This window comes from Triturus cristatus, chromosome 4_2, assembly GCF_964204655.1.
Source record: "Triturus cristatus chromosome 4_2, aTriCri1.1, whole genome shotgun sequence".
In the NCBI taxonomy this organism is placed as follows: Eukaryota; Metazoa; Chordata; class Amphibia; order Caudata; family Salamandridae; genus Triturus; species Triturus cristatus.
This window is the reverse complement of record NC_140586.1, coordinates 312,980,367-313,003,733: the sequence shown is the minus strand read 5'-3', so window position 1 is coordinate 313,003,733 and position 23,367 is coordinate 312,980,367. Positions and strand designations below refer to the sequence as shown.

The window sequence follows — 23,367 nt, the reverse complement described above, 5'->3', positions numbered from 1 at the left end:
TCTTGAATTGATACCGTGCAGAACGTTGGACTCAGGGGCTTGTAATTCAGTTTTTTTCCCTCGTGAGCATGGGCCCACACGTTACAGCAAAAGGGCTGTTTGGGATATGAAATAAAGATGATATCCTCTTGAAGTAAAATTGAAGTTTTATTCAGGTTAAGACCCACGACCTTCCTCTCCGGTTCCCCAGTCAGTTTTTTCTAGTCATACACTAACCAGGCACTCGTCACTTTATTTATTACATGACGTCTACAACAAAGCAGAGCAAAGCAGCGGAAGTACAAAATCTCGGCCCGCCCACTGCCACGATTTACGAGGAGCAGATTCAATCACTCAATTAATTATATAACGCGCCTTATAACAATCGAGAGGCCGGAAATCGGTACAGGTGATTTCCACAGCTACCACCGGCAGCCATTGTTTCAGGGCACGTTATGTATATAATCGAAGCCCATCATTGCCGAAAGATTATTCTGTATTATTTCGTGAACAATAATGGGGTCCTAAGTTGGTTTCTTCTAGCTCTGAAACTGCTTTGTACATACTCCCGCACGGGTGATCATCTTTGGGGAAAGTGAAACAATTTCCCGCACACGTCGTCACGAGACAATAGGCAGCCACGAACGCAGGCCGCACCACGGACACACGGTATCACAGTAGTGCCAGTGGCAAAAAAATGCAGTTCCTTCAATCTTTCTTACCGTGTTTACTCGTGGTGGGCCGTGGGCAGTCCGACTCAGAGGAATAACTGATTATTTTAGGCGTGGTGGTGCACCGAACGGTTCCGAACCGCAGTGTGACTCCCGGACTGGTTAGCAGTGGGCACTGGCAGGCTGCAGTTGTGCTGGGGCGTGGCGGCGGTGGCGCGCGTGGGCATGTGACAAAAAGCTGCCACGCGCTGCGCGTACAGCGGCCCCGCCCCCTACCCCCATCAGAACACTCAACAGAACCGAGTCCGACCCACAAATCCAGCCCGCCCCTGGCGCCCCAATAAACAAACCAGTGTGACGCGCACGCACGCACAGTCAACTGTGTTAAGTGCACGCACGCCGCATGGCCCACTGAGCCCACCCCACTCACTGACTTCACTGTAAACTTTAAACAATTAAACCGGCGAAAGTGAAACCGTTACCAGGCTGCGGCCTCTCTGCCGCCATGATCGATGGAGGATCACACACACTACTACGCCACCAACACCATGGCACCAATAATTTATTCTCTTTCGCACCGTGCGGTGCGTGCGCGGCACGGCAGCAGGTTAAAAATAAAATCATTGAAATCAGTAGTACTAGTAGTGTGAGTTAGTCACTCTGTCGAATGTCGATGAACTGAACTCAACTCACACAGCCGCACTGAACTGCTCCTGTGACCTGCAGGCTCTGCCAGGTGAGGCTGCATGATTGAACACGCACACGCTGATGAGACTGAGTGTACAGTGAGTATTTAATCTAAATTCGAAAAAAACACCAATGACGCACGGCACGGGTCGGGCGAGATGCGTAGACCCGGCCCTGTCAATTAAGTGCCGGTGCTCAGCACCGGCAAGCACCGGCACAAATTAAGCCCTGAGTCATGCGCACTTGTGTTTTCCCTGACTTGCGCATGCCCATTAGGAGCCCCTCGGTCTCCTAATGGGCAGGCGGCGGGCGAAGAGTAAGCTGTGCCCTCAGCCAATCCTGGCGCTGCAGCAGCACCAGGATTGGCTGAGGGGTTGTCACTCCAGTGCTGACGTGCTGTTCCTGTTTGAAGAGGGCAGAGGCGCCACCGCGGACCAGGAGCAGAGGCGGTCAGGTAAGTTTTCCTCTTAATTTTATTCTCCCTCGGCCCCCCACCCCCGCGCGACCCCCCCTCTCGCGACTGCCTCCTCGCTCTTTGAAGAATGTTTTTGCGTGCATTGCAAAATAAAATGCATACGGCGCATGCAGCTCTGTATTCACAAACGTGGTCTTTTTAAACCATCCTGCTTTCGTTTTTTAATGATATAAGCAATGGGTATTAGGTCTCACTAGGCGCTACAGATAGATAGTTCATGATGTTCAACCGATTGTGAGATGTGCTCTGTCGTAAGTCACTGCGTGAGTCCAGTTCTCCCACTGCTGGCAGCTGCCTCCCCTCTCCTTTGTTCCCCCTCTTCCCTCCCTGTCTCGCTCCTCCTCATGTAGTAAAAACCGTTCGGAGACTTCAAGAAACCGAAACAGGTATTACCTTCTCTTTCCTCCTTTCATTTATTTGCTTCCTTGTGAAATGGATCCAAAAAAGAAAAACACTTGCTGGAGTGTAAACGTAGGTTTTTGCTGACATTTTTCAATTTCTAAGTGCAGCCTCAGGGTAGAGAGAAATAAAACATTCAAAATATGAAAAATAACTAACTAACTAAAGCAAGGTGGCCATATTGATTTATTCACACCTAAACACATTAGCGCCACATTACAGTGTTTACCAGTGAAGCCCTACTTTTGATGCCTCCTCGCTCTTTGAACAACCATGTTTTCCCTGGGTGGGAAAGCACACTATTCCTGGAGGTACTGAAATACCTGCTTGTTGGGTGCGTGCATTGGAAAACAAAATGCGTACTGCTGCTCTGTATTCACAAACGTGGTCTTTTTAATCCATTCTGCTTTCGTTTTGTAATGATAAAAGCAATGGGCATTAGGTCAGCTCCGTTACTCTCACACGTTCCTTTCTGCACCCTTGTTCCCTTACGTCACTGTTTCCTTCTCTTTCTATTCCCCGGTTAACTGACTTTTCTCTCTTGCTCTGGGGGTGAAGGCCGATGATGAGAAATACGCCCCGGACTGGACGCCGGACCTTAAAAGAGTGGCAGCGCTAAGTGCCCACCACCTGCAATCACCGGTACATATTAGGCGCTATAGTAGAGTCTAGAGATAGTTCATCCTATTCTTGTGTGAGATGTGCTCTGTCGTAACTACTTGTCATTTGCTATGATGGGGGAATGGAGGTGCGGAGACAGAGAAAGAGACGAGGGAAGAAGGGATACTGAGATGTAGGGAGGGATAGCAAGCAAGATGGATGTGACAGCACCAAGATAGGGAGAGATAGCAAGATAGAAAGAGGAAGCAAGATAGGGAGAGAGGAGAGCATGGGGGGTTGCGAGACAATGGAAGGGGCAGCAAGAGACAGCCACCGGGCAGTGTCAGCAGCACCCAGCCAGTGACAGAGGAGGGGAGATGCTGAGATAGCGAAAGATATAAGGTAGGAAGGGATACTTAGATGATGGGAAAGTGAGAGTGTCACTGGAAAAGAGTGACGCTGATAGAGCAGCTTGCAGCCACTTACAGGTGAAGGTGGTGAATTGTGGGAGAGAGATAGGTAAAGAGAAAAGTGACAGTTCACAGAGGCACTTTCACAATTGGTTTATTAACCTTCCTGCTTTCTCAAATTTGCTTGAAAATGCACCATTTTTCTTCTCTTTTTTCAAAATTTTCACGGGAAGAGAATCGCAACAAACCCCCCTTATGGTGGTTCGGGCTCGCTCACTACGCTCACTCGTAACATTGCAGTATACCAATCATTTTACGCCCCACCACTTTCAAATGTCACCAGCCACCCCTGGTTTTTGGGCACCCCTAGCAGGGCTCCTTACCCTTATGGCCTCTTGTTGGGTGCCGAGGGGACACCTATGGTGCCCCCCTGTTAATCCTTGTACCTTGAGGTGCCTGCCACGGGGTGCAGGAATTTACACAACCTCACATTTCCCTAATGGAGCATGTACTACTCCCATAAGAAAATCTGGGAATGTGACCACACCATGTGCGGTCGCATCCTTATTAGACGGTCGGGACCGCCAACCGGAGGTCGGTCAGTGTCGTTTCCGCAATGGTGTTGCGTCCATTCGACATCGTAATAGGCCCCTCGGAAGAAGAAAATCGCCGTCATTGATTGTTTTTGTGCAAGAAAGTGTCCCTTCCTGCACATAAACAATAATTCCCACAACGCAGACACCCTTGCACCGTGGTTCAAGGGTGCCTGCGTTGGCACATGGCAGCCAATTGAGCGCCAGTGCAGGGAAAGAGAACATGAATTAGCCGTATCTGATAGATATGGCGCATTTCTGCCCTTTTCTTTTGCAGTAGGGCAGCGCAGCAGGAAGGCTTGCGGCGCTGGTCTAGGCATAATATGGTAAATTAGGCCCTGTATTGCTGTTTGCAGCAGTGTAGCCGGTATGTGATAAGCTCTGGTGCGAGGTATTAAATCGCTGCCCCGGCTGCTGTTTGAATTGCAAAATAAAGCAGTAATCAGGTTTCAGCGGGCTCCCCTGGCCTCTGGGCCCTGGTGACAATGCATCCGCTGCACCCATGGAAGCTACATTCCTAGATCAGCCCCAGATAATGCGGGCAAACATCAAAGATATAGACACGTAGGGGTATATTTATGTCAATGCAATGCAGTGCAGCAAGTCACCTTGCTGCGCTGCATTACAAGGAAAAGGTGGGAATGCGCCATATATATTTCAATATGGTGTATTCCTGTCCTTTCCCCATTGCTGGTGCACAATGGGCTGCCTATCACCAATGGAGGCACCCTTACACCATGTGTTCTGCAGCATACATAGAAGGAGCAAAATGCCATTAATGATTGTTGTTGTCCAGCAAGGGACACCTTCCTGCGCAAAAACAATCATCCCTGCAACTCAGACACCCTTGCACCATGGTGCAAGGGTGTCTGCATTGGCGCACGGCTACTGTTTCGGCACTAGCGCAGGGGAGAAGGACAGGAATGCGCTGTATCTTGCAGATACTGTGCATTTTTGCCCTTTCATTTAGACGCATTGCAGCGCAGCAGGAAGGCTTGCTGTGCTGGTGTGCGTTAAATCAAAATAAATGAGACTCGTCTTCCATACATGTAGGGAGTATAGTTTAAGAGTGCTTGGTCTGGATAAGCACAAACTCCCCCCCATCCTTCTGCTGTCAGCGGGTCTTCATCCTTCCCTCATCTGACCTTCCTGGTCCCTCTTCCTTGACACCACATCCCTTTTGCTCCCTTCACGATTCTCTTGTCAGCCCTTCCACTTCTCATCTTAATCCTCTCAAGAGCCTCCTATGATGTTCCTCCTAATAGCTGTTCCTAGACACCCAAACATTCTTGGAAGAGGGGATTTCTCTGGTGAAGTGCAAGAGTAGCAAGTTGAGAGACGGGCACCATTTCCACTGCACCAATCAACTCACGGCTGCATGGCACTCTGGCTCGAGGGTCAGGGCCCAAGGTGCCTGCTGCTGGACTGACTACGTCTATGTTAATGCTGTTTTAGGATACACATGACCAACTTTTAATCCTTCCCTCTCTTTTCTATATATTGTTTTTTTTAAACTGGTGTTTTAATATCTTTCAAGAACAAAATGGCATTAATAAGCAAAAAATGCAGTGATTCTTGGGAAAAAAAACCTCAGCGGAAATGAAAAGCTCTGCTATGAGTAACATCGACCAAGATTCATAACAGACACAACATGAGCATGACCAGTGGACCTAGACAACATAAAGGAGATAGTATCGGATGTGGACTCTGATGGTACAATTAAGTGAAAAGGTTAACAAATCCTTAACATTATAGGCCCATTGACTAGGTCATAAACATGTCAGGTGATCATATAGGTACTACTAAATAGAATCATCCGAAAGGCGAAAGCCAGAACTCTACAGTCGAAATCAAAATACATTCACCCACAGATATTATGACCATTCTGGCTACTTCTTAAGAAGCACCTCCCAACTCTAGACATTCCATATCCACTGCAGATAATCCTTATTATGTGACTAAGGATTCTTTGCCGCCCTCAGTCTGGCGGGGCATAGTATATTGACCTGGCCTGATAATTGACAATGTCTTTTCTCACTACCTTGCAAAACCCTGCTTTTTGCCATCAGCAAACATCAGGGGAACAACACACTGATTGAACCATATTTATAACAACCCTATTCTTAAATGCTCGCCAGAACACCACATCACAATGAACCTCATTCTGTAAAGTCACCAAAACCAGAATAAAACCGTCCTTAAGATCTCATCTCCTTCATACTGGCAATCTGTTGGCCCTCTTTGGTTTGATGGGATAAAGTCCAGGCTCCAGGTTCATCTTCCTTCTCTTAAACTCTGAAATAGGGACCAGCAAGATGCTGCCATTATCTGGTTCACACCAGATAATTAGCCTAAGGTTCAGAGCCAGTCTGTACTGCTGAAGTCTCTCAAGTGTATCCAACTAAGAAGTTATGGAGGATACTGTATGTTATTTAAATTATTTAGGGGCATATGATCAAGAACGGCGTTAACAATTATCGCCGGTTTAGCGGCAGAAAACTGCCGCTAAAGCGGCGATAATGGGCTTGCATGCCCATGAGAATCCCCATAGAAGCTAATGTTCTGGTGTCAACATGGGCTTCTATTGGAATTCTCTGTGGCATATTATCAAGCCCATTATCGCCGCTTTAGCGGCAGTTTTCTGCCGCTAAAGCTGCGATAATTTTAACACCATGCTTGATAATATGCCCCGTAATCTTTTTTCCATTCACATCGGTGGATTATAAAATCAGACTTCCAATCAACTCTAACAGTGTTATCTCCAGTGAGTTGCCCGGTCACCGTACTGGGGAAAAGGCTGAAAGAAATCCTTCAATGGAGCAACAGGTTTTGACTTTCTCCAGACACTTCTGTGGTTTCAGAAGGATGAGCTTGAGTTTTTTCCCTTGTGAAAGCACCACTGAACCCTGATCATCGGACCCTTTGTCTTCGGTTAGCACAAACCCTTCGAACCAGAAAGCAGAGGGTTTGTGAATGCCGAAACCCTTTTTCCTATGTACTAAACACATTTAGTGACTTAGAAAATTGTTTCTGAAGCACTAAATGTGTTTAGAAAATGATACCCATTGGGCATTTGGAAGGGGCGTGCTGAAGGAATTGCTTCCAAATACTGATTCAGTGTGCTATGTATCAGGTTTTGGAACCAACATAAGGCCGCAAATATTTATATTTTACCGACACCTCAAAGATATGGTATCCCACTTGCAAAAGGTAAGCGTTCCCCTTGATACCCTTTCTCTTCCTGAATGTAAAACACAATTTTTGTTTAAAAAGATGCAGGGGACCTCAGCCTCCACGTAAACTAACAAAAAAATAACCTTTTCTTTTTAAATGCAGTCCCATTTACTTTAGGGAAAACAGACGGCATTTAAAAAAACATTTGATTGATTAAAAAGCAATCACAGACATGATGGTGTGCTGACCCCAACAGGCCACCATTTGGGTGATGGTGGGGCCTGGGATCTGATGCCAGGGTAGCCACCTTATGATCCCCACCCTTCCTTGATTGCTGCTTGTACCCTATCATCCCCACCCTTCCTTGATTACTGCTTGTCCCCCATGATCCCCACCCTTCCTTGATTGCTGCTTGTCCCCCATGATCCCCACCCTTCCTTGATTGCTGCTTGTCCCCCATGATCCCCACCCTTCCTTGATTGCTGCTTGTCCCCCATGATCCCCACCCTTCCTTGATTGCTGCTTGTCCCCCATGATCCCCACCCTTCCTTGATTGCTGCTTGTCCCCCATGATCCCCACCCTTCCTTGATTGCTGCTTGTACCCTATCATCCCCACCCTTCCTTGATTGCTGCTTGTCCCCCATGATCCCCACCCTTCCTTGATTGCTGCTTGTCCCCCATGATCCCCACCCTTCCTTGATTGCTGCTTGTCCCCCATGATCCCCACCCTTCCTTGATTGCTGCTTGTCCCCCATGATCCCCACCCTTCCTTGATTGCTGCTTGTCATCATGGGTTGGTGCTGCACGGTCCTTGTCTGGGTAGGGTTGCAATTTCTAGTGGGAAGTGTAGCAACCCAGACCTCTTCCCAGGAATATATCACCCAAGGTTAGGCAGATCCGGTTAATTTGTATTCCATAAATGATTTATAGTATGACGGTTCACATAAAAGCCTCAATATTTATTTCCACTTTTAAATTATAACACAATCATTGCCACTAGATCTTTTTTTCTTCCTTTCATCTTCGCCTGCAGGGAGAACTTGCTTGAAGATGGCATGAGATTGAAAGAGCATTGGGCCTTGAAACGTAATATTTTAGCCAAGTCATCAAAATTTCTCCCCCTTGGTCCTATGGACCTTTGGTAGCAGACATGAAACATTGAAAAAGAGTTTTCATCAACTATACATTTCTAACTTCTGTACCAGTGGGACTCCACATTAAGGACCAGGAATCACTGAATATAGTTAAAAAGGTTTTATTTGGATTATCGATCAATCCAGTATATATACGCAGACAAAAAATAAGTTCAGTAAAAGCAGGAATACAAAAGGTAAACTGAAGTATCTCAGTTGGTTAGTGCAAAGAAAAATATATCCAATTGCAATTATCACAATTTTATAAACTCAGATCGAAGGAAACAGGTGTTCCATAAAGAAACTTTAAAAAGGAGATTTCACTCTCCTGACATGGATTAGATATGAAGTAATCTAAACAGAATCTCTAGGTCGGCAGCTTAGGACAAAAAGAAAGAAAGGTGTCAGCATGATCCAACCCAGTGGAAGTCCAAAAGAAGAAAAAATCAGGGGCAGATTTACAAGCCCCCTGCACCACCAGTACGTCACTTTTTGTGACGTACTGGAAGCACATTTCACTTCTCCATATTTACAAGGAGAGGAAAAGCCACCCTGCGTGACTTTTCTTCTCCTTGTAAATATGGCCCCTTCACACGCAGTGCTGTGAGGAGAAGGGGCGTTCCATGGAAGTTTCTGTGGGTGTGCCCATGCAACACCCATGGAACGAGACACATTTACAGATTTACGAGGAATCGTAAATCTGGGAATGCGTGTCAATGCTATGCCTCCCCAGGGGAGGCTTAGCGAGGGGCAACGAGGAGAAATGTTTTCATTTCTCCTCATTTTTTCCTCTTTCAAACCGTGCTGCATTCTACAGCACAAATTGAAAGAGGAAAATGCCTGTAGTGATTCTTTTTGTGCAGGAAGGTGCCCCTTCTTGCACAAAAACAATCTCCCCATTGTGCAGGCATCCTTGTGCCATGGTGCAAGGATGCCTGCGCCGGCGCATGGCAGCAGTTTGTGCGCCAGCGCAGGGGAGAGCACAGGAATGCGACATATCATTGTAGATATGTCGCATTCCTGTGCTTCGGAAGTGCCACAGCGTGGCGCAGCCAAAGGGCTTGCGTTGCCATGCTGCGGCACTTTCTTGTTGAGTTGCCCCTCAGTGTTTAGCAGGAATAGGGCAAGTAGAGAAGTCTGTTACTCTCCAAGTCCAAAGGAATCTGGTCTGCTCTACTTACAAATGTGAGAACACCAATTTAAAAGCAACAAGAAATTCATAACATTCTTAGCTCTCTCACACCACCAGGGACCAATCAGTTCACTGTTTTACTGCATTTGTAACATCAGTTCAGGTTCACACCATTTTGAACTGCAGCTTCGGTTCATAATGTTGAACATCTTGCTATCCTGGTACATTTTGAACACAAGGCCTCTTTTGACCATTGTTTCTCCACCTTCACTGCCAAGTTTTGTTTTCAGGCCTCTCTATCAGTCATCTAATACAGACAATTAGCCTTTCTCTAACTAATAAAGACCATAATAATAAACCTGCAAGGCAAAGAGAAAACCTGCTGGCAAAGCAAAATTCATTTAAATTGAGGCCTGTAGTCAGCTAACTTTAGTTAAGCATTTTATTGTGCGCTTCGAGTACATTTTAATACATACATGTGTAACTTAAGGAGTAAATGCACCTCTTCCCAGGCTTTCAAAACTGACCTCAAAGCTCTCCTCCTTCAAAGACACTTCCAAATTTAATTCACAGCCTCCATTATCTGCAGGAAGTCCTTCCATTATAGGAAATTCTGTTCTCCATGCCTATAGAAGTGCCTTCCCAGTGTGTTTTTGTGTTTTAAGTGTCTGCCATTTAGTGCAGTATTATACCTCTACTTGTACTTTGTACTCTTTTGTAACATGCACACTTGTCACCTTTCCTTTTGTAACGTATCGTTTGCTACCTCTTGTATTTTGTTTGCTTTTGATACATGCTCAATTGCCACCTTTGCCTCATGTAACGTAACGTTTGTTTTAGTGTTTTGAGTGTCTGCCATTTATTGCAGTATTGTACCTCTACTTATACTTTGTATGCTTTTTGTAACCAGCGCACGTCACTTTTTCCTTTTGTAACGTATCGTTTGCTACCTCTTGTATTTTGTTTGTTCTTGATACTTGCACAATTGTCACTATTGTCTCATGTAACGTAACGTTTGCTTTTGTAACATGCTCATTTGTAATTTTCACCTCATGTATCATTACTGTTCCTATTGTGAAGCGCTCTGATACCTTCGGGTAAAGTCCGCGCTATATAAAAACGCATAAAATAAAAATAAAATAAAATAAGCAAATGTCACTTTCAAAATAAATGCAATATAACTTAAAATGTAAGTATAAAATGATTAAACTGAACATTAGTACACATGTATATAAATCACTAGTTTCCACAGTGAATACATTTCAATAATTGCATTTAAATGTATCACACACATTAATAAAGTTAATGCCCACATTAAATATAAAGTCAAGTGCATGTATATAGTTTGCACTTCTGTGATGTCTGAGGATGGAGTCTAAACTTCGCTGCTCCAAAATCAACTCATAAACTGGTCACATGCGCCAACAAAATCACTCTCCACGCCAATAGGACACAGCTCTACGGTTCAGCATGCCTTTACTGACCCACAGGGAAAATCCTAAAAAAAATCTAGTGGGGGGACTTTGGATGCAGTAACATCGTGGGAAGACAGAAGAGGAAGTGATCCTAAAACCCTACAACATCAATTATGTAGAAGGGAATAATAGCCTACTTTTCAGCCATAGCTGAGAAAAGTTTAAGAATATAAATATATTGAGGATTGTTAGCTTTAAAACTTAATTACATATGACAGTCACAAGATGGCAGCAAAAGAACAGAACATTCCCACGTCCTAGTACGTTTTGTCCATTAGCAGCGAAAGGAAATGCTAGACCGAGCGGGGAGGGGGGCGGGGGAGGGGGGAAAAGTTTAAAGTTCTTGTTTCTTACAGTTGGAAATAGGACAGTGATATATGCGATTTGTGTGGTAAAATTGGAAGAAATGATGAGAAGTAACTAATGACGTGATAAGGGAAATTGTATCTTCGCTGAACGGAAGTAAGAACTCTGTAATTTGATGTGATGCACATGTATGAAAATGTATTGTTAAAACGCAAATGCTAATAAAAGCATTTACAAAAAAAAAAGGAAAGGAAATGCTAGCATTTGATCGACCAGACCAGTGATTTGCTTCTTCTTAACTACTTTTTCTTTTAGTTTTAGGGGCACTCTATGGGCCTTGTGTACTAAATTTGGCACAGGGAAGTGCCGCAAGCCTTCCTGCTGCGCTGCCCTACGTCTAAAGAAAAGGGCAGGAATGTGCCGTATCTATGATATTTATGTCCTCTTTCACAGCGCTGGCGCACAAATGGCTGCCATGGGTCAACGCAGGCACCCTGCACCATGGTACAAGGGTGTCTGTGTTGAAATCAGGTTGTTTTTGTAGGGGAAGGGACACCTTCCTTCACAAAAACAACCCTCATGCCCTGGGGCGGTGCAGGGGCTTATTTACAAGCCTCTTGCGCTGCTGGTACTTCACTTTTACCCATATTAAAAGTGATGCACCGCCAGTGCAAGGTGCTTGTAAATAAGCCCCGTAGGCTTGTGACACATTCCGAGGTTTACAGCATGTTGTAAATTTGGGAATGTGTCAAATGCCATGAGTATTATGTGAGAACACCCACTGCAACCCCCATGGCATGCCTTCCCATCACAGTGTGAGGCAATGTGCGACTTGGGCTATCTACACACCATTGAGGGATGGCGTGAGCTACACCCGACTGAATGCAGACCCAACCAAAGAAATTAGCAAGCTGATTTTGAAAATCACGGAAGGGGTCTTAAACAAGGTTTCCTGTCTGACCTGGAATTTAGCTATTTAAACCAGAAACAACCACGCCTGCCAACCATCTATGCACTGCCGAAAGTCCACAACAACTTAGATCAACCACCTGGGCTCCCCATAGTCTCTGGCTGTAGGTCCCTGTTGGACCCACTATGCAAGTACGTGGTTTTCTTCCTGAAACCATGCGCGAAGGCAACAAGAGCATACCTATGAGACACCATGGAGACCATCAGATTGGTGGACAACCTGTCCTTTGATCCCACAAGCCAACTACTGGTCACTATGGACATCGTTTCTTTATGCACTAGCATCTCACAATTACCTGCTTCGAAAGTAATGGGCAAGGTGCTGGAGAACGGGAGACCTCAACCAACCAGGGTTCCAACCAACTTCATCATCAAGCTCCTGGAGGTAGCAATACTGAGAAACCTTTTCTTTTTCCAAGGTGATTACTCTCTGCAAACCAAGGAAGTCGCCATGGGCGCGAGCTTTGCACCTGGACGATTTTCAGAATGCATACATCTATAGTGAGATCAATCCCTACAGCGATCACATAACTTTCTAGAAACGCAACATAGATGACATTCTGTTCATCTGGACAGGGAGTCCCGCAGAATTGGAGACTTTTCATTCATGGCTGAATGAAAGATCAACTGACATCATGTTCACAATACATTTGGACACCAAGTTGATTGACTTCTTGGACGTTTCCATCAAAACAGAGAATAATTCATTATACACAACCCTTTTCAGAAAGACAACCGAGAGAAACACACTATTGAGGCACAGCAATCATCATCCCAGAAGTTTGAGGGACAACTTGCCTTTCGGACAATTTTGAGAATTCGTCGAAACTGTTCAGACAATGACGACCTCTTTGAGGAATCTGAGGGGCTCCTCAACCGTCTTGTTGAAAGGGGACTCTACTAACACCTAAGTCACGCACAAATGATCCCTTAAGCAGAATGATATGTGTCACTGCCTATTGCACTCGCAGCAATAAAATCAGGGGAATTGTGAACAACCACTGGAGACTTATCACAGACGATCTGGAATTGGTCAGTCCCCCTTTGCATTCATTTAAAAAGGGCAAAAGCGTGTGTGACCACTTGGCCTGTTCACTCCTGGAGACTCTGCCACAACCGTACATCCAAACCTTATGGCACATACCTGAGACAGTGGGCCATTACAAATGTGGGAGGTGCAAAGCATGCAGTTTAACCATTGAGACGAGGCAACTGAGCTACAAACAGCACACTGTTGATCTTAAAACCCACACGAATTGTAACACTACTGATGTCATTTACGCAATCATCTGCCCTTACAATCAGATGTATATAGGGCCAACACTCCAGAAGGTAAAGGTCCGCATCCCACCATATTGTAGCAGGGTCGGAAGTGGTACAGCCGGGGCACCTCTAGTTGAGTATTTCCAAACACTGAGTCATTCACCAGAAAGTCTCAAATGGGTGGTCCTTGAAAAGGTCACATTGGGTGTCAGGGGCGGGGACATTAACTCAGTCCTCAGTGTTTGAGAGTGTAAATGGATGCATTAGTTTGACACGGTCCATGATGGGCTAAATGAACTGGATGCTACCTGTGCACAACTGTCATGCCTCAACAATGAGTGATCCAAGAGTACCCTTTTCATGTGCCGTACTAACTATGTACAGAATTTGATATTATGAACCTTCAATCAATCAATCAATCAATCAATCATTTGTAAAGTGCGCTACATACTCGTGAAGGTCTCAAGGCGTGGGGGGGCGCTACTAATCGAACAGTCAGGTCTTGAGTATCCTCCTGAAGGTCAGCAGGTCTTGGGTCTGTCGTAGGCGAGGTGGGAGGGTGTTCCATGTCTTGGCGGCGAGGTGGGAGAAGGATCTCCCGCCGGTGGTTGTTCTTTGGATGCGCAGGACGGTGGTGAGTGAGAGGTCGGTGGAGCGTAGCTGGCGGTTGGGGATGTAGAAGGAGAGCCGTCTATTGAGGTAGGCTGGGCCGGTCTTGTGGAGTGCTTTGTGTGCGTGGATGAGGAGATTGAAGGATATCCTCTTGTTGACAGGGAGCCAGTGCAGGTTTCTCAAGTGGGGGGTGATGTGGCCGTGTCATGGTATGTCGAGGATCAGTCATGCCGAGGCGTTTTGGATGCGTTGTAGTCGTTTGATGAGCTTGGTCGGAGCTCCTGCGTAGAGGGCGTTTCCGTAGTCGAGTCTGCTGCTGACGAGGGCCTGGGTGACTGTCTTTCTTGTATCTGTCGGGATCCATCTGTAGATCTTGCGGTGCATGCGGAGGGTGTTGAAGCAGGAGGAGGAGACAGCGTTGACTTGCTTGGTCATTGAGAACATTGAGTCGAGGATGATTCCCAGGATGCGTGCGTGGTCGGCTGGTATCGGGGCTGCCCCCAGTGATATCGGCCAGCAGGAGTCGTCCCAGGCTGAAGGGTTGGAGCAGAGGATGAGGACCTCCGTCTTGTCCGAGTTCAGCTTCAGATGGCTGATCTTCATCCAGTCGGCGACGGCCTTCATTTCTTCGTGGAGGTTGGCTTTGGCGGTGATGGGGTCCTTGGTGAGGGAGAGGATCAGTTGAGTGTCGTCAGCGTAGGAGATTATGTTGAGGTCGTGCTGTCGGGCGACGTGTGCGAGCGGGGCCATGTAAAATGTTGAACAGTCTCGGGCTGAGGGAGGATCCCTGATGAACCTTGTGTCTGTATGCACTCATGCTTGTATATCTCACCATTGAGAAATTGTCTTTCTATTTTTGATCGACCAGGCATCCTAATCCTTGATAAATGGGCTGACACTTCCCCCATATAATTTTTTACGTGGGCGTTATCACTCTAGATATCTGGTCATTTTCTTGCCGTAATCCACTACCGATGTTGGCTTGTCACACTCTTGCTAAATCGACCAGGCAACTTAATCCTTGATGTATGGGCTGACACCGCTCCCATATAATAATTTTACGCGGCAGTTAATATTTGATATCGGGTCTTTTCCTTGCCGTAACCCACCCCTGGTTACAACCGATGCTGCCATCTGAGATTCATTTGAGGTTTGGGTACAATAATTGCCTCCCTTTTCTTTCATCTAATTTATTTAAAATACCCCTCACCCCTCATTGACATTTGAGCCCGGAGTTATGTGATATCCCTTTTCTTCTCCTGTCTCATGATACGTCTTTATTCACACTGACAACATCAGGGCGGTTTTGTTTGCATCCAGCTGCGGATCACTTTATGTCCCACTTTACTGCGTGCACGTTGACTGCTCAGATGCTTGTACTTAACTGATATCGTAGTTACCCCGCCCACCAGACATCTGCTGACTTTGACCGAGCACTGAGGTATATACTACTCTGACCCGTTCCTGTCCTTGAATATTTTTGTGTCCCTACTTGAGGCCAACCACCTCTCCTTGTGTTCCCTCCATAGAAATTGTTGGAATTTAAACTGTTCTGGAGCTTTTGATTAATTGAGGCTTCATTTTTCGTCCATCACCAAGAATTCATAGTGAGTAAGTCTATTTAACATGGTTCAGCCCACTTGGTACGTTCAGATTTTTAATCTCCAAGTCAATACATTTGTATATATTCAAATATAATTGTTGATACATTTCCAACACTTTGGTTTTTTACAGCACATCAAGCTGTTCTTCCAGTTGTTGGAGTCCCCCTCCGTTGCCATAGGAGCCTACTGGTCCACCATTTCAAGTGAATCCATCAGATCTTTCTGGGTGGCACTAATGGTAACATACATTGACTTTCCTTAATTTATAATTACCATCATAGTTTCCATCACCTGAAATATTAAGGACAATATTCTTAAATTACCCTTAGGTGTCTCAACACGTCCTGATGAATACCCTTCTATAAGGATCCAAATTCCCTTCATACACTCTTGGGGTCGAAAAGTCGAAGGTCTTATTTGTTTTTCACGTACAGACAACAGCAATCGATTTATGTGCCATTTGGTGTACTTTGTTTTCCTATGTATGTTTAGCCTTCAATGTGGCTGGATAGGTCACAATCACATTTTGATGTAAATTTTGCACATTTGATTTGATTTGTGATTTATAGAGCGCATGGCTACCCCAGGGCTTCTCAGCGCTGAGAGACTCCTGCTGAACAAAGGCTAGAAATAGATTAGTGATACTGCCTGAACAGCCATGTTTTGATCGACTTCCAGAATGCTGCTTCCTTTGTCAGTATTCGAAATTCACGTGGTAATGAGTTCCACAACTTGAGTGCAAGGTTAGAGAAGGATCTACCTCCCCACCTGGCTCTCCTGATTCTTGTCGTTTTTAACAGTTGTTCAGAGCCAGGCTTCTCTTTGGGACATAAAGGGTCAACAGGTCACTAACTTTACTTGGCCCTTGTTGTGTAAAGCTCTGTGAGTAATGACGAGTGCCTTGAACTTGATTATGGCCTCCACCGGAAGCCAATGAAGTGCTTTGAGATGCTTCCTAACTGACTCCCGGATTGGGGCCTTGCACAGTAGCCTTGCTGCAGCGTTCTGGAGCACCTGGAGCCTGTTGATCATGAATTTAGGAGCCCGTAGGAAAAGTGAATTTCTGCAGTCCAGGCGTGACGTGACCAAGGAGTGGACTACTGTCTAAGCTGTATTGGAATATGCTCCAGGATTTTGCGGAGCATTCTAAGTAGTCTGAAGCATGTACCTGTCTGTTTCTTAGCTTGGGTCACCATTGTTAGGTCTTTTTCAAGCCAGAAACCCAGATTTGTTATCGATTCCTTCGGAGTGGGTAGGCTACCTAGGCAATTGGGCCAGCTGATTAAGGGCCTGGGAACTGCCTTGTCACTGAGGATAATTAGTTCTGTTTTATCCCCATTCAATTTTAAACAGCTATTTGTCATCCAACCCATCCCTCTTATCCTACAGGGAGCTAAGCTGAGTCCCCGTTGGTTCTGGGGTCTAAGGAAATCACCAACTGGGTGTCATCAGCGTAGGCTGTCATTAAGACATCAAACTCTTGGGATATCTGTGATAATGGCTTCATATAGACATTGAACAGTGTAGATCTCAGCGAGGAGCCCTGAGGCACCCCGCAGATCAGAGGCATCGTACTGGAAAGGAGATTGTTTTCCATAACTTGGAAGGTCCTCCCTTCCAGAAACGAAGCCAGCCACTGAAGAGTTTTATCTTGGACACCGATGGCCATCAGTCTATTTTGCAAAAAATGGTGGTCTACCAAGTCATACACTGTGCTCAGGTCCAGAGGTACTAGAGCTGCAGAACTTACCTGGTCCAGAGACATTTTGATTTCCTCTACTACTGTTAGTAATGCTGATTCTGTGCTGTGCTGCACACAACATCCCATCTGTGTGGGGTGGAGGCATTGGTTAGCTTCCAGAAACTCTGTCAGAGGTCTATTTACGTGTTTTTCCACCAGCTTCCCAACAAATGCAACATTGAGATGGGGTGGTAGTTCTCTAATTGCGCTGGATTTAGACTGGGCTTCTTAAGCAGTGGTCTGATTATGGCATGCTTCCATGCCCCTGGTACTAGGCCCGAATCAAGAGAGAGGTTTATGATCTTAAGTAATGTTGGAAGGAGGGTGTCTGGGACTTTTTTCAGAATATGCAGTGGGGCAGAGTCTAGTAGCGAGCCTGACCTCACCTTTTCCATCAATAACTTCACCTCCTCCGTGTGCACTGGGGGGAAGCTAGTAAAGGTTTGCGTGGGGGCGGTCTTTGCCTCATCACCTTCCTGCCTTGGGGGTATTTCTCTTTCAGTCATGAGCACGCTATAGAAGTCCGTAACTTTGTGAGGAAATAAGTGCCAAGGTTGTTGCATCTCTCCTCCGAGGCCTCCATCGTATGGGTAGCTTGTGGTGGGGAGGTTAAGGCCTTGACTACTGCGAAGAGTTCCTTTGAGGAATTCTGTGCCTGGCTAATTTTTTCCTCAAAGAATTTGTCCTGTGCTTCTTTTATGCTATTGTGATAAAGTCTGATCACCACCTTGTACTTAGCTTTGAGATGTGGACCGTATGATTTCCTCCAGTCCCGTTCAACTTTTTTTGCAGCTTTTCTTTAAAAAAAAGCAGTTGGGGGTGGAACCATGATGCCATTATTGGTCTCGACTTTGATTTAAGGGAGGTTTTGGGAGCTATTTTGTCCAGTGATTGCGTAATCTGAGTTTCCCAACTGGAATAAGCTATTTCCACTGTTTCCAGTGCCTCGGGGTTCGATATGGCCATGGTCGCTAGGATGTACCCCCAAGCCTCTGTATTCAACTCGGCCCAGCTTCTTTTCTTTGTACCTACCGATAGGGGGGCTTTACCTTCTCTCTTGCTCTGTTGCCTGAATTGAATGGAATGAAGTGGTGATATGACCAGGGCAATGGTATTGGCAGAGCGACTACGATGTTGGGGTCATTTGATATTACTAAGTCAAGTATATGGCCCTTAATATGTGAGGCAGACGTGACCAGCTGTGAGAGTTGAAGGCCCTCAAGATCTAGCTGCAGCCTTTTGACATTGGAGAGGTTCTGATCCTCGAAGTGTAAATTTAGGTCACCTACTATGGTGGTATGCGGTTTCTTTACCAGAATACTGGCTAGAAAATCTGGTAGGCTATCTAACAACTCTCCATAGGGGCACGGGGGTCTATAAATTAAAAGTCCAGAAAAAGTATTTGTTGGTAACAAGGTAATTGAGAATTGGAGGCTTTCGCAGCCCCGGATAAGTAGGGCATCGATAGTGCAGTTGAATTCACTTTCATCAAGATGGCAAGTCTGCCCCCCACCTGCCCTATACAGTCCAGTCTGAATATTTGATATCCTGGTGGGAGGGCCATTACAATGTCTGAGGTGGAACTGTCAGTAAGCCAACTTTCCGTGATAAAAAGTACATCTAAATTAGCTTCCTCTAGTAGCAGGCAGATTTCAGTTTTGTGTTTGGGTAGTGAATGGCAATTAATTAAACCTAGCCTCCAAGCCTGCGCCTTCATGTGCAGACTGTGCTTGGTTAGCTTGGACTTGACCAGCACTATTATCTTCAAGTTACAGTGTTGGCAAACCTGGGCTTGTGTTTGCTCAGATTGGAATTGCCAGCCCTTCTCACAGCCTTCTGTGTAGGGGGCTTGAGACTGTGCAATTGCTTACCGGAATAAGTGAGCCGTGTAGTTGGGGCAGAATTCCAGGCCCCTGCGTGCGTTCGGGCGCGGACGTGCGCGGACGGTCGCAGACGGGCTTGCCAGCGGTGTGCCAGCGGCGCACCAGCTGCATGCGTCCGCTGCTCGCTCGCTGCCTGGCCTTCATTTAAGCGTGTGGGACCAACAACCAGACTGATGACCTATGTTGCTGCATCTGAGCATGGTAGAGAGGGGTAACTCTACCTCTCTACCGCACTCTATGACCCCTGCCTGTCTGCCGGCACGAGGAGTGCCCCACTCGATTGCCAAAAAAGGGCTTTTAAAAATTGCAGCAGGAATGTTGCTGAGAAGCGCATTGCATCTGTAAATTCGGTGCAAATGCGGGGGATTCAGGAAACAGTGGGTAAATTGAACGAATTTAAAACTGCCAACGTTGTCAACACATTAAAACAGCTCTTTAAAACATTAATACAGCTCATAAAACCATAACAAATACAGCGCGGTACTAGGGGTCCCGCTCAGGACACCTCTACCTTCAAGAGTAGTCTCCGCTGCGAGCCCGCTGCACGGCCTTCATTTAAGCATGTGGGGCCAACAACTAGACTGCTGACCTATGTTGCTGCCTCTGAGTGCACTCTATGGTAAAGAGGGGTAACTCTACCTCTCTACCACACTCTATGATCCCTGCCTGTATGCCGGCGTGAGGAGTGCCCCACCCTATTGCCAAGTAAGGGTTTTTAAAAATTGGTGCGGGAATGTTGCTGAGATGTGCAATGCGTCTGTAAATTCGGTGCAAATGCGGGGGATTCAGTAAACAGTGGGTAAATTAAACAAATTTAAAACTGCCAATGTTGTCAACACATTAAAAAAGTTCTTTAAAACATTGATACGGCTCGTAAAACCATAACAAATACAGCAAAGTACTAGAGGTCCTACTCGGGACACCTCTACCTTCAAGAGTAGTCTTACCTTTCCTTTCTAACAACCCTCAATAGCTCACACCTTCTAGAACTCATCTCCTTCCCTCTGGAGCACAGCAGTATAAATATGTGATACTTTTTCCATCCAAACATGGATGTGAATATTTTTTATAATATAAATACATTGTACAAATTGAATTATTACCGGTGATGTTGTGTTTAATGTTTAAAGGTATTTACACTGTGACCACCTCATTTTGCACTGCATTGGCACTAGGTAGCTAAATTTAGTACCAGTGCTAGGGGAAACATAGGGGGGGTTATTTTCAAGAATGTGTGATAATTATCGCAAAATTAGCTTAACGCAACTCTTTACATCGCAATCTATTGCAGGAAAATAACGCTGCGTTAACGTTGTATTCTCAACACGGCGGTACCATGCGATAGGCTCACGATAATGCGTCAAATGTCCGCGATAAAGTCAACACGATGCCGCAAAAATGAGAAACACGAATGCAAAAAATTTGCGATGAGGCCAATCGCAATACAAAAATCAGTGAAAAACAGCCACAGGCCTGCAATTTCCACGCCTCATGCGGGAAAATGCACTCTAAAAGCAACAACAAAAAAGGGGAGAAAAAAAGAAACTGCGTAGCACCATGATGCATCCAGACCGAGTGCAGAGGCCAACGCGAACCCCACAAGCCCCACAGACCACCAGCAAGGAACCTCGTGGTCGGGGAAGGCCAAGGAGAAGAGGAAGAGGCAGACTGGGTGCAGTCTGCAGGATAACCAGATCAGCGTCACAGAGGTGACAGAACACTACCATCCACTGAACGTCAATTTGACAAATGTGAATGCAGTCGGAGTGTCGAGGAGGTCTATGGAGAAGGCCAAGAGGCGCTGTCATGATGTGAAAAGCCAAACCAAGCACAAACCTGCTGCCAACAGGAAGGCAGCAACGGCGACAGGAGGTTGAGTTCTGCGCCACAGGAGGAGCTGGAGGAAATGGAGGCCACAGTCATCAGTGTGGAGATGGTACAAGGAGTTGGGAGTATGGACACAGCTCGTTAGGACCTGACACAACATCAACAGGGTGAGGAACGACCAGGGACTGGGGTGACGGGGGAGATGGGCACAATGGCACACATGCCCTATGATGTGTAGCACACTGCACACCCACAATGACCCAGGATCCTGTCCCTGATCCCGTGGCACACTGCAGCACACACATATAGCAATAACAGCACATCCGACGACAATGTGGTACAAAGTGCAACACCGACACTGCAGAACAGCGGACCGCTCATGCAGAGAAACGGGCCAATCACATCTACCATGGCAGGAAACTGGGAGATGGAAACGTATGTGTACAACCTCACATCCGCCATGTAGTCCAAATGTCCACTCTCCCGCATCAAATATTCAGCACCTCCCAAACAGTCACAATGTACATTGTCATACAGTCTGCATGTAAACTAGAACAATGCATCAACATACATGTCAACACAATGTCAACATGCATCTCCCCTTCACATTGCAGAGGGACAAACAACACCTCCAGCAGAGCAGACCAGACAACTCATCAGTGATGCTGGAGAGGACCACCACACCTTCGACACTGACGCCCTACAACAGCTCATGGACATCTTAGGCAACCCACCCCCAGGAGCAGGGCAGCCAAGCTACATAGAGGAGACCCCAGCCCCTGCACAGACCACACTGCAAGAAACACCCGCCACCACGGCTGGCTCCCAACATTTCACCGAGGCACACATTGCATTCCAATGCCAGGTGTTAGACTGCCAAAAGGAGGTGGCCTAACAGGTGCGTGTGGCGTCAGAGCTCATGGAAGCCGAACTAGATCACATACGTGGATGTCCCATCAGGGACCACCTACAACCCACAAAGGAGACCCACACTGCGATAGAGACATATGCATATTTCCTGTACTGAAGCACGCCCAGAGCCCCGGAATATTCATTCACACACCCAAGCTGGACCTCCGTATGACAGCCCAGTCCACTCCTCTTACGTATTGAGTGGGTGACAACAAAGCTACATGTCCAAGGTCTTACCCGCTGCCAGCGGTGACATGGTTGCGTCCGCTGTACACAGCACAATGTAATGTTGTAGGGCCTGGGGCCCTCATGCATACATTATGACCACACGGACACACGCAGATAGTTTGTGGAACTGGCTACGGGCACGTGCTCCCTGCTCCTTTATTGGCAGGGTCACATGTACAGTGACGCCTGTGCTGGATGTGTGTGGGGTGAGTATAAGCCAGCCTGCACGGAGTGGTTGGTGCTGGCAACAACTTGAACAGTGAACACTATTAAAACGGAAACAGAAAACACCAGTATTACAGAGACAACTGCGGAGCATCATGGTGGTAGCCAGAGCAAGTACAGAGGTCACCCAATATGCAAAACGAAGTGTCCATGAGTTGCTGTGCACTGAGGTTGGGGCACTAGAGCTGAGCGTGCTCATGTGAAGAAAATGTCTAGGATTGTGTCCCTTCGGGATATTCCTGCTGCAGCTGCAGTGGGGTGTGTCACACCTGCATCATCTTCCTCATCATCGTCCCAGGTCTCCCACACTGCCTGAGGTGACATTGCTGCGTGAGCTCTCCACAGCACACAACTCAATCAGAAATGGTCCATGAGTTGTGGTGCACTGAGTTAGTGGTACCTTGAGTGCTGAACATGGTATCAGGCAGATGATGGCATCCACAACAGGTGTGAGCAACTCCGTTATTCTGCCAGTACGGCTGTTTCGACCCTGGCAGTTGGCGTTTGGAGGTGGTTCTGGCGGTGGTGGCGTGTGCCTCCTGCGGTGATGCGACGTCCGGGCCGGTCAGGACTCGATTTGATGTGTGAGCCCTGGTGGACCGCAGTTGAGGCCGGAGGCAGCGGACAGCGCAGGGCCACAGACACATGGCGTTGATTACCCCAAGGCCATCGCTTCGAAGGCCATCCAATATCTCATCAGACAGGGTCCCTAACTTGAGTTGCACAGAGTTAGTGGCCCTGGATGCACTGCGGCCGGCACAGGCACACTGCCACGGGACGGTGACTTGCAGTGCACTGAGGTAGGGCCACACGGGCTGAGCGGGTCCTCGTCGATGTCGAAGGTGAATGTGGTGGAGGGTTGCGGGGGACAGTGGAAGATGTCCTCCAGGGCATGATGCAGAGGGCAGAAGCCATCCGGAAGCGGCAAATTGAGGAGTTGAATGCTACGGCCTCGTTATTACCACCAAATCGGTATCAGCTACATGAGGATGAAGACAACCCCCAGTCCATAGACTCAGACGCCACCAAAGTTCAACCAGAGAGTGTCCATGAATGTCGGGAAACAGA

At 46.7% G+C, this 23,367-nt stretch overlaps 1 protein-coding gene across 2 annotated transcripts in view; it reads right to left on the bottom strand.

The window, feature by feature from the left end:
* Nucleotides 1-19,735, bottom strand: part of LOC146833775 (E3 SUMO-protein ligase KIAA1586-like) — a 48,750-nt gene extending 29,015 nt beyond the window's left edge. Inside the window, exon 1 of one of the 2 annotated variants that reach the window (XM_085601642.1) lies at nucleotides 19,619-19,735. The gene's annotated coding sequence lies outside the window, so the exon portion shown is untranslated. Of the gene's footprint in view, nucleotides 1-19,095; nucleotides 19,362-19,618 lie in introns of those variants that run through there. The other variant, XM_085601643.1, reaches the window with a different exon arrangement.
* Nucleotides 19,736-23,367: the final 3,632 nt, after the last annotated feature.